General features: G+C 45.8%; 1 long non-coding RNA gene across 1 annotated transcript in view; it reads left to right on the forward strand.

Moving 5' to 3' along the window:
- The window catches only part of LOC116994739, a 34,654-nt gene extending 25,094 nt beyond the window's left edge, over nt 1-9,560 (forward strand). The window contains exons 3-4 of the long non-coding RNA XR_004417561.1: nt 6,583-6,735; nt 8,303-9,560. This is a non-coding gene — a long non-coding RNA (uncharacterized LOC116994739). The remainder of the gene's footprint in view (nt 1-6,582; nt 6,736-8,302) is intronic.
- The last annotated feature ends 1,469 nt before the right edge of the window (nt 9,561-11,029 follow it).

Below are 11,029 nucleotides of genomic sequence, written 5' to 3' on the forward strand. Positions count from 1 at the left end.
ACACAATCAGCATAAGCAGTCCAAGGGTAAGAATACTGCCTGCAAGAAAGAACAAAGAGGTCAGACAGTGTCTAAATAAGTCAGATACATTCCAACTGGCAAGCCCTAAAAGTCTGCTGCCATGATGGGTAAAGCAGCTGAAGCCCACTTGGCACCATCAGAACAGAAGTCAGGGATGGAGGCATGGGTTCCTGCACACTAGGAAAGGCAAATCTAGCACCTGCCACAAAAAGGGAAGGACAGACAGCAGGAACCAGGAATCAGAGACCAGATAGGTAAATTTCAATTCCTGGAATATTATGGGAAGTGGTTATTGGATAAACTATTTTCCAGCACCTAGAAGACAACAAGCAGATAAAGAACGGCGAGTACTGATTTGACAAGAACAAATCACATCAAATCAATCTAATTTCCTTCTACAGTAGGTCTTAGATCTTGATTTTAGTGCAGCTTTTGCCTTTGTCTCACCTGACACTTTCATAAACCAAGCAAAGAAGCATGGCTTTGAAGAACCTGCTATTAGAGGAGTGTACAGCTGGTTGGAAAACCAGACTAAGAGCAGTTATAAATGTTTCGCTGTCAAACTGGCAGTACGTATCAAATGAAGTCTGAAGCCATCTGTTTTGTGTCTGGCAGCACACAGTATTTTCATTAATATCTTTTAAAAAATCCAAAAACCAAAAGCTGGGAACACTTATTAAATTAGCACAGGACACTACGAAGAACAAGCACTTTGGAGAACAGGAGGAGAATGCAAAACAATCTTGACAAATGAGGTAGAGGGATGGGAAGCGAAGTGCCATCCAGAACAGACAAATGGAGCTCTGGGTTTTTGCAGGGGTCATCATGGATTACAAGACCAACTGGGGAACAACCAGCACAGCAGCAGTTCTGAGAAGAAGATCTAGAAATGTCAGCTCAACATGAATGAGCATGGTCATGCTGCAGTAAAAAATGAAAGTGCTCTAATGAGGTGAACAAACAGAAGTGCAGCTTGTGACAAACAGGAAACCATTCTCCCCCTGTTGTCTATGTTGTCAAGGCTTCGTTTGAAGTAATCTCTGCTGTTTTCACCATTGCAGTTCAGGGAGATTGAGCTGATTGCAGAAAGTGCAAAGGAGAGCAATAGCAATGCTCCAGAAATGATGCCGAGTGGAAAAGGCTGAATAGTCCAAACCCAAGAAACTCTCTTAATAAAATAGTCTGTACCACAGTGTAGGGGCTAGCAAGATGTGATAGTGATTATCCATCATATAAACTAGGAAAGGAATAATCTCATTTTTAAGTCCATCTGGGCTACTAAAGTCTTAAATCAGAGCACTAGAATAGGCTGCCCAGAGTTGAAGAATACCCAGTGTTAGAGGGTTTTGAGGACTAATGCAAAATCACACATGGGGCTTGGGGAGGAGCAGCCAGTGATTCTGCCAGCCCCACCTCTAACAGTTTCCAGGAGTGGATAGTCTTTGGGATTCAACTCACTGCTCACATCTGAACATCTCCAACACTGGAGGCCATTTCTCAGTGAGGACAACTGAACCAGAGTAATTGTATCTTTAACGAAATAGTTTTGGTCAGAAAAAGGAGGGCAACAGGAAGACATAAACTTAATTGAGCCAGTGTAATGCAATGGGGTGATACTAGAATTTGCTTGCAGCCTACCTGGTATTGTGCCATGGACAAAAGTCATATCTTGTTGCAGACTTTTGGGAATCTGCTGCTACAGGTTTCCTCTTGCAGTTTACTGGGTGACACAATGGCTCTGAATATTTACACTCACTCTTTGTCCTCTGTTATCTTGACAGTATCCTCCTCTCTGGTATCCTTTAGGGATTGTCCTAGTGTTGCAAAAGCTTCTTGTTCTTAGAATAAATCCTTGCCTCTTTGGCCCCAACCCCTACAGTTCCCTGCCTTCCCTTTGATGTCTAGAAATGTAACTCTGCTGTCCTCCAATTCATGTTAGCCCTCTCCTTAAAGCCCTTCCCAGGGTTTTATACCATGCAGTTTTTAGCCCTCTCTGCTTACTAATGTCTTCCTCTCTGGCCTTGGTCTCTTCCCAGGACTTCCAATATGCCACCCTAGACTTCCACACTTCATCACCCAGAAGTGTCATACATTTGCCTGGCTGAGCACTCGGCACAGGAAAAGGAAGCTACCTCTCAGCTCAATTTAAATGCAAAGCAGAAGCTCTGGTAATCCTCAGCAATCCCATTTGAATCCTTGGAATTCCTTTCTCCCTTCACCAGATTCATTAATTTCATGACCCAATCTCCTACTGGTACAGCAGAATAGGTAGCTGTAAAAGGTGCCTCCTGACCTTAAGCACCCAAAGATAATCTAAGGAGGGGGATTGTGGCACAGGTAAGAACAGCACACCACATTTTTTAAATAAATGCTGCTGGCTGGATCCCTTGAACTTATGCCTTGGATATAATCACACTGTGTAGAACAGTCTGACTTGGGTATGTTCCCTTGTTTTACCATTTGTTGAGTTCTTGTTAACTGTGTACTGATTTGACACTGAGCTCCTTGCTGCAGTATGCATTGTCATATATGTCAAATACATAAAACATTGCCTAGCTGTACTTTTGTTCAATGAGATTTTGCACGCCCCCACACAAGGCGACGTGCCCTGCAGAAAATGCTGCAGCATCCCCAGCCAGGGAGCTCCAGCAGGAGAAATGTTATGACAGTGCAAACATTCACCTCCGTTGCAGGCGTGATAGGAAGTGACACTGCAAACAGATGTGTTTGAGCAACCTGGTCTAGTGGGAGGTGTCCCTGCTCCAGGCAGAGGGGGCTGGAGCTGGACGATCTTAAAGATCACTTCCAACCCAAAGCAGCCTACGATTCTATGATTCTTTGTCACCTGTCAAGGACTCAGCCTTGGGCACATCAGCTTGTCTTTGAACCAAAAGCAGTCCTGAAGCTCTCTGCTCCCCAAAGCCTGAAGGCATCTGCACACAGCCAGTGTCCTAAATGAAACCTGCATAACCTGCCTGAAATCCCCCATGAAAACAACTGCAGAAGCTCTGACCCTATGCATGTTGATCCTAATTGCATCCAGAGAATATAAAAGCCTTCAGTGCCAGTGCACAGCAGCCATTGCAGTGCCATGGTGGAAAACATTAGAGAGAATTAACAGAAAGTCCCAAATAAATAAAAGTGTAGCTAAAGGAAGCAATACTGAGAGGCACAACATTTGACTTTTAAGTGTTGTGGCTTGAACCACAACCCAAAACAGTCCTGAGTTTCAAAAACTTCAAATGAAAATAATGAAAACTTGTCATTAAAATAATAATTTTGCTGAAGTATTCTTTACTACCCTCACAGACTTGTGTTGATTAAGGCAAAATCCATAGATGCTGGCCCAGTGCTGCAGGAGCTTCTAAAGCTGTCACTTTTCCCTCTCACACCATGCTACCTCTCTCCTCCAAGCTAGATTCCCACCAGTTTTGTTCCTCCGCCTCCTCATTCCTCACAGACATTACTTTTCTAAAAAACAGTGCACAGATATGCTTTCAGAGAGATGGGTGCGGAAACCACTCCACAACTCAGGAGCAGTTACAAACCTCATTAAAACCCCTCAGGGCTAAGGATTGAAATTTTGACCTTGGGGGAGAGAGTTATTCATCCTCCACAGCTGGTAAGTGTGCCCAGTGACCTGCATGATGCCAGCAGCATCAAAGATGGACAGCAGATCTGAAAGGCTTAGCACAGACACCTGGCCTTTCCTACAGGAAAAGCATAGGCTATAAATATGCCTCCAGGAAGGTGTCAGTGGCAGGGACACTGGCTAGCACCTACACATGCCACAGGGCAGCTTCTGCTGTTATTCCAGCACTAGAGAAATGATGTAACAGCAGTATGTTTTTGGAATCCAGCAGCATCCACCCGTTAGGCTACATAGGATGCCACTTTGCAAGGCTGCAGGCTGGGGATCCTCTTCTGTTTCTGCTACCAGCACAAAAAAATTGAGATGGAAACCAACAGGAGATAAAACAAAGACAAAGGTCTGCTGAAAGACATCAGCTGTAGTAACTCTTAGGACTGACCTTAGGTGTCAGATCAGTTGATGCCTGTCTTGAACATATGAACCATTTTGTAGGTATAGCAGCAATACACTCCATAATCCCTTCCATATTTGGCTTTATTGGCTTATTGTGCAGAGCCATTAGAATCAGGATTGTCTCTTATGAAGCTGTTAATGGGATGCAAATTGCATGAAAGATTTCTCTGCATCAATAGAAAACAACCTAGTAATACATTCTTGCATAAAAATCTGCATAAAAATCTGCTACAAAAGACATATTTTAAAAGAAGCAAAAATCCTGCATGACTAAGGAAGAAATATGCTCATCACAGGAAAATGAATATCAGGATTGGAACTAGACATGACCTGTCTTTGGGCTGCTTGATACCAAAGAACAAATGTGCCTTTAACTACTGAGGTATCCCAAATATGTGATTCCCACCATATCGTGGCTAGAGCCAGGAAAAGAAAGTGCAATTAATATTTTGTGCACTAAAAAATGTCATTTCAGTCTCACCAAGCCTGAATCTGTGCTGAACTTAGGAAGGAAACATGACCAAAATATGCTATATATATGCTGTAAATATGTGATATATAGGCCATATGAATTAAATTATAAGTCAAAGGTTCTTGTTCTATGCAATGTATTTCTACTTTTCGTGCTAAAGTGATGCTTCAAGACTGAAATTTGACTTGTAGTAAGGTAGAAACACCTAAAACTAAATAGCATAAAGTGCCAAGCAGTAAGTCAAGATAAATGTTGTGCTCTATCTGCCACATCACTTTGGGTTTCTTTTTCTTTTTGGTGTGGACATAGTGTGGCCATGATTTCAGTCCATTGTTTCCAGCAAGCACACATCTGGAATGAACCTGTTGTTAGTGTTTAGCCTGTGCTGCCCAGACTGGCTGCCTTGCCCACGTGGCAGAAATGGCAGAGTCCCCAGCAGCTCCGTGCACCGTCCATCTCTCACGTAATGCCATGGATCTGCCTGTTCTGCCTCCAGTCATGTGCAGCCAAATATGTCTGGCACCAGAGTGCTGAGAAATACCAGGCCAGGCAGAACTGCAGATGTGTAGTCCCTCCAACTTTGTGGCAGTGGGCAGCCCTAGGGATACCTGCTACAAAGAGCCAGGAAGACAGAGAAGAAAAGCAGCATTGCTGAAATTCCTTGACCTTTTTCTGCTCAAATCACCCAGGCACAACAGGAGCCCAGAGTTTCCCTCCAGGGACATTACTCTGTCTCAAGCATGAAAGACCTGGCTTTTCCTGAAATAACATCCAGCTCTTGCTTTGTCTCCTGCTGGGCTCAGCTGATATACATGGAGAAACCTAAATAAAGAAGTGCTGAACTCCTTGCCCAAGCTTTTCCTCACTGCTATCTGCATTCTTTTGCATTCATTAAAAAACAAACAAACCTGTTTCCTGATAGCAGGGAGGAAAATCACAGGGCTGGGTTATTTGGTTGGGCTTTCTTTTTTTTTCCACTTGCAAAAAGCACTTGACTATTGTGGAGAGAAGCAGCTCTGCAGGAAATAGACCAGGAGATTCAAGTGGTTGGTAATAGACAAATGTGATGGGAAAGCAGAGCAAACAAGAAATCCACTATCTTCATCTCTCAGAAACAGGAGGATGGAAAAAGAGATGGGGAAAAGAAAAAAGAATTGACACTGCTTTACCAGCCAGCTCTTAGAGAGGAACCAGCACACTCCTAGTCTGGCCCAGAGAGCTGCCTTGGACAGGGTGAGTGGATGTCAGCCAGGAAGGTTGCAGAAAACAGTCCCCTTGTTTTGCAGTGACAGTTAGATCTCTAAGAGAGAGCTGAAAGAAACAACGAGTGTAGAAACCCACAGCCAACAGCAACAGCCGCCTCCAGAGGATGACAGGGGGACAAAGATAGCACTGGAGGCTGCACCACTCCTTGGCACAGGGCTGGCCAGCGGCGGGAAGTGCCTCACATCCTCTTCTCCGCATTGTTCTCCCAACTCCTCCGGTGGCTGGGAAAGTTTCTTCCAGCAATTTACCCCATCCTCACCCTGCAGCTGGCCAGCCTGCTGCTATTGATTCACTTCCCCAGGCATTTCTCTTACTGTCATGCTCTTGTGGCATCAAAGCAGCCACTGGGCTCAGGCAGGGGGGTGGCCACAGACTTCTCACTGTCAGAGGAAACTTTTCCTGCATACCAACATTTTTTAACCACAGGGAATGGCAGTGGTGAGAGCAAGGGTAAATGAACACTCAGCCAAGATACAGGTGAATTTAGGAAGCATTACTGCTGCTTTATGTGAGAGAAAACACCTTTCACAACCCAGCACCACTCCATTATGTGTAAGGTTACTTTCCTTTCCTCTCAGCACAAAATAAAAATCATCAAACAAAGAGTCCTGGGTTTAGCCGTGTAATTGGATCAAATTGTCGTTAACGACCTTGTTCTATTGTGCCTTTGTTTTCCACCCCAGCTTGTGCCAGAGCAGGTAGTGTGCTTAACACTGCAGTCGGAGTGACCTGACTTACAGCCATCCTTGTTTTATTCTTCTCTTCACGGAAAGAGTAGGTCCTTGGAAGAGGGCTGACATCCTGCAGGACAAATCTGGGTCTCACTGCCAGAGAGCTACGGCTGATTGCTAACGTGTCATGTCAAGTACAGGCTATGGTGTGGTGGACTGGAGGCTTTGAGAGAACGGCGTGCAAGCACAGAGCTTTAACAGTAAGGCTACAGCTAAATATCACCTGGGGCTGGCTGTTTAAGTTAGGCAAGTCTTGTTCAACTGCAGGAAATAACTTCTTGTAATGGAAATCCAATTACAATGAACTGAACCCAACGTAAATGTTATAGTTTATGGATTAACAGCGAGAACTGACGCTGTGGACTGGGAGCTCATGTGGCACTGGCTGAACAGGAAAGGGACATGCTGGTAGTTAATTATTTTGGGCACCAATAGGATGCCGTTATGCAAAGACAAGCATGATCCCAGGATGTGCTGGAGAGTGTGTTCAGCTGAGGAAGTGAAAAACAGAGATTTTGACATGCAGAGATAGGTGCTGAGATGCTGAGTGCCATGAGGAGTAGCCTAAGGGAACCTCTCTCCTTTCATCACCATGTACAGGAGAAAGCTATGAAAACCCAATAGCATTCCTCTGTATGGCACAAGAGAGACTGATTTGCTCATGGCTGTAAAGCAAAAGGTCCCTCTCTGGCAGAGCTGCTCTGGACCAGCCCAACAGTCAGAGCACTGGGTAGAAGAGCCACAGTGAGCTTTGTGACAGCCAGATTGGATCAGGACTAAAGCAGTGAGAGGCAGTGTCAGGAGGAAGCCAGGATTCAGAGGGCATTCATCTTCATCCCATAAACCTAGGGAAAAAATAGAAGCTGAAAATGGAAAATTTGTGTGGCTGTTTGAACTGGAAGGGGGGAAAAAAAAGTCCTACTAATGTGTCACTGCAACCCTTCTAGTGCTGGATGTAGCCAGCCTTTGATCCCAGTCCTTTCATACACTCACTAAAAGGCACAATGGCTGCAAGTCCTCTCTTGTATTATTGCTTACTTGGCTTAAAGGTGCATGGCAGTGTAAAGGGTATCTCTTGATGGCAACAAGGGGGAGGGAAGAATGAAAGAAAATTAAAGATTTCATGGCAAAGACCACCAAGCACCATGAAGGGCAGGCGGATGGCAGACACTGGTGCTGTGTGCAGGGATACTGTGGAGGTGACCTTGTGTGGCAAGTTTAAAAATAGCAGATGCCACCGTACTTCCCACTCTGCAGGCTTCATGCTCCCTCCTTTGTCACATCCCCTACAGCACTACATAGGTTGTAAGTAATTTAAAAACACAACTAATTACTTCAGGGAGATGTTTAAGTACCTGAGTCTTCAGCAGATACAGGACACTTACAACGCTGCAGGCATTGTAATGCAAGAGCAGAAGGTCTCCTGGTGGGTGCGTGTGCCAGAGGAACCAGCAGCCCCAGCCCCAGTGGCACAGGGAGGTCACCCGTCAGCAATCCCCACAATCAGGCTCTTGTGTGGGACGTGTGAGAAAGCTCTCCCTTTCCTGTCGCACGCTGCTGAGTGCTCTGGCAGCTGCGGGCCCCCTCCAACACCCTGGCAGGCCTGAATAGACAGAGCTGCCCCAGAAACACCCAGATGTGTGCTGGGTTTCTTGGGATTTACTGGCACACCATGTGCAGGATCAGCATCAGGCCAGGACGGTGCTGTTTAGTTAATTTGGTTTTTGTGATCTAATTTCCTTATTTTAACTCTTTTTGTCCCGCCAGCATCTTAAAAGGAAAGAAAGAAGAGATTCATGATGCCAACATCTTCAACTCCTTTACAGGGTCTCTGATTTTCGCTCCCTGACCTGCATTCCTTGCTGTAAAAGCTCCCCATTCCCACGATTTAAGCACATGCCAAAACAAGCTGCCAATTACACTGGTCTTAGTGCAAGGTGGCTCCGAAGACACTGCCTGTGAGCAGAATCTAGCCCTCCATAGCAAAGAGGTTGCTGTGCAAACTCAGAGATGAGCAGTATTTCCTGACTTATGACATCTCAGCCATTTTTCTCCCTCATCTTTCTCCCTCACTCCAGAGCAGGAGCACAGCTTTGCAAGCCACAAGTCCCTGCAGCAAGGTCCACACACGCGCCAGTTGTTGGGATTCAGTTCCTGTGGTTTTCAGGAAGGACCACAGACTGGAAAAATCACTGGGCTGTGAACAGTGGACCCCTCTGCTAATGAGAGCTCATGAAGGACGCATTCATTTCCCCTTCACTGAGAGGCCCTGGCAAAGCTGTGGAAGGTGACTTCAGGCAAGCCACAGAGCATGGCTTTTTGACCCCGGATGCACTGCATCCATCTAGTTCACTGCTCCTCTGATTCAGACCCAGCTTCAAGCATTGAGGGATTTTCCCAAGAATGTGGAATTTTTATGGCTCTGTCACATTTTGCGACAAGCTTCCAGATTGTCTAAGATCCCCCTGTCAAGTTCAATTTTTCAGGCTCTTTGTGCAAAAGTGATACCTAATGGAGGAGCCTCTCCAGTGTGTGCACAAGCAAGGAGTAAAGAATACACAACATACAACCCATAAATAGAGATGCTTTGGAGGCTTTTTAAACATTCATGCTTTTTGCATAATTGATAACTTTCCATAACAGATACAGATGATAAACAGCTTCAAATAAAATGAAAATTTATCGTTGTCATATCATTTATCAGCATTATGTTAAACTGTAAAGTATGGGAAGAATATCGCCATGTTCTCAAATGAAACTGGTGGAAGTGAGAATAATTCAGGAGCTGCATCTTTGCATTCATCAGGCTTTTTGATGAGATTGCCAGCAGCCAAGAAGCTGTGCTAGAATCTAGGAGCCAGAGAAAGAATTGTGTGTCATTGCATAGTCACCATAAGTCACTGAGCATCTCCTCTGCAGCACCAAAGACTAAAAATGGGTAGGACTACCATGTAGTGCTCATCTTCTCTAAAGTGGACAGCTACAGCCAACCAAAACTCCCAGGCTCCCATTATGCTCCACAGAGGAGGATATATGTTGCTCCTTTTGCTGTGAGAGAAGAGAAAGGATGATTAGCTTGGATCATTGTGTGACTTTCACACTTCTACAGTCAGCTGAGATGAATCCCACCTCTGAGAAAGACAGAGATTTGCCAAGGGGTTTTTAAGTCACTCCAAATTCCTTCAAGGTGAGGAGGTGCTGTGTCAGGAAAGTAAACAAAGTTTCTTAGTTGAGATAGCAATGGGTGTCCCGAGGCACTTCAACATCTCAGCACAAGCTGCTGAGGAAGTTCCTGTGCCCTCAAGCTTCACATTCCCTGTGATTTTTCAAAAATAATTGACAAAGGCTCAGCAGGTCAGCTAACTCTCAGAGGGTCCACCCTACTGCAGCCTGCTTGTGCAGATAGGCTTGATTTTTCCAAGTATTCCCATATCATCTCTTTGCTGATATCTCTGTTGACAAGGTCAACAATGACAGACCAAACATCCAAACCTAACAAACCTGCCTTCAAAAAACGTTAGGAATCATTAAAAAAAAAAAAAAAAAAAAAGGAGGGATTTCTTTACTATTCGCCTGCAACTTTTTCAAACCCATGGAGCAAGGATGTCACATCACTTGAAATACAAGCTGTGTTTCAGAGTCAAGGAGTAGCAGGTCTTTCCCTCACCAAAGGCCAGCGAACCCCAGCCCTGAGCCAAGGGAAGGAGGTTCCACCTCCTGGACACAGCCACAGCTGTGCACCATGGGACCCCCATCACCTCACCCCCTTTGACTTCGAGGGAGCTATTTCAGCTTGTCAGACCCTTCCTCGCACTCAGAGCCTGGCTCCTCTACCACAGCCAGTACAGCTTTTACTGCCCAGCCTCAGTGTGAGACTGGAACAAGAATACTTACACCTGAAGGAAGCTGGGTTTACCATCAATCCGCATGGTATCGACAAAGAGCAAAACATCCCAAACAAACTTGCTCTCTTTTATTATCTATTTTCTTTTTAAACTGGATTTGCAAAGCCTGTCCCTGACCTCACAGGACTGCTGCTCTGGCTCCTCCCAGCCAGGCAGCCCTGAGGCATCCTGCTGACTCCGCTTTGGCGGCAGTTCATGCCAGCAGGTCCTCCAGCAGGACCGGGGCCGAGAGAACAAAACATCCAGCCCAGCAGGCCTGGCTCCGAGCACCAGCCCTGAACTCTTGTGCAATCTTCCTTGAAAGGAATTCAACTTGGCCAAGAGCAGAGCATTTGCGCATGGCCTGAGAGCTGGATTGAGTACCATAAACAAAAGGAAACAAAAAGAGAGGAAGAGCGCTGGGTCCCAGGGCGAGGAGGAATGCAGCATCTGACCCAGGCCAAGCTGTGCTGAGCAGTGTGACGAATGCCTGAGGCAGAGGGGGTGCAGTGTGCGAGGGGACGCAAGAAGCCAGTGGGGAGCCAGGGCCCGGGACTCGCTCCTGCTGCCGTCGGGAGCGCAGGGCGGAGGCGCTCATGGCCCCTTTGGC

This window comes from Catharus ustulatus, chromosome 3 (assembly GCF_009819885.2).
Source record: "Catharus ustulatus isolate bCatUst1 chromosome 3, bCatUst1.pri.v2, whole genome shotgun sequence".
NCBI lineage: Eukaryota > Metazoa > Chordata > Aves > Passeriformes > Turdidae > Catharus > Catharus ustulatus.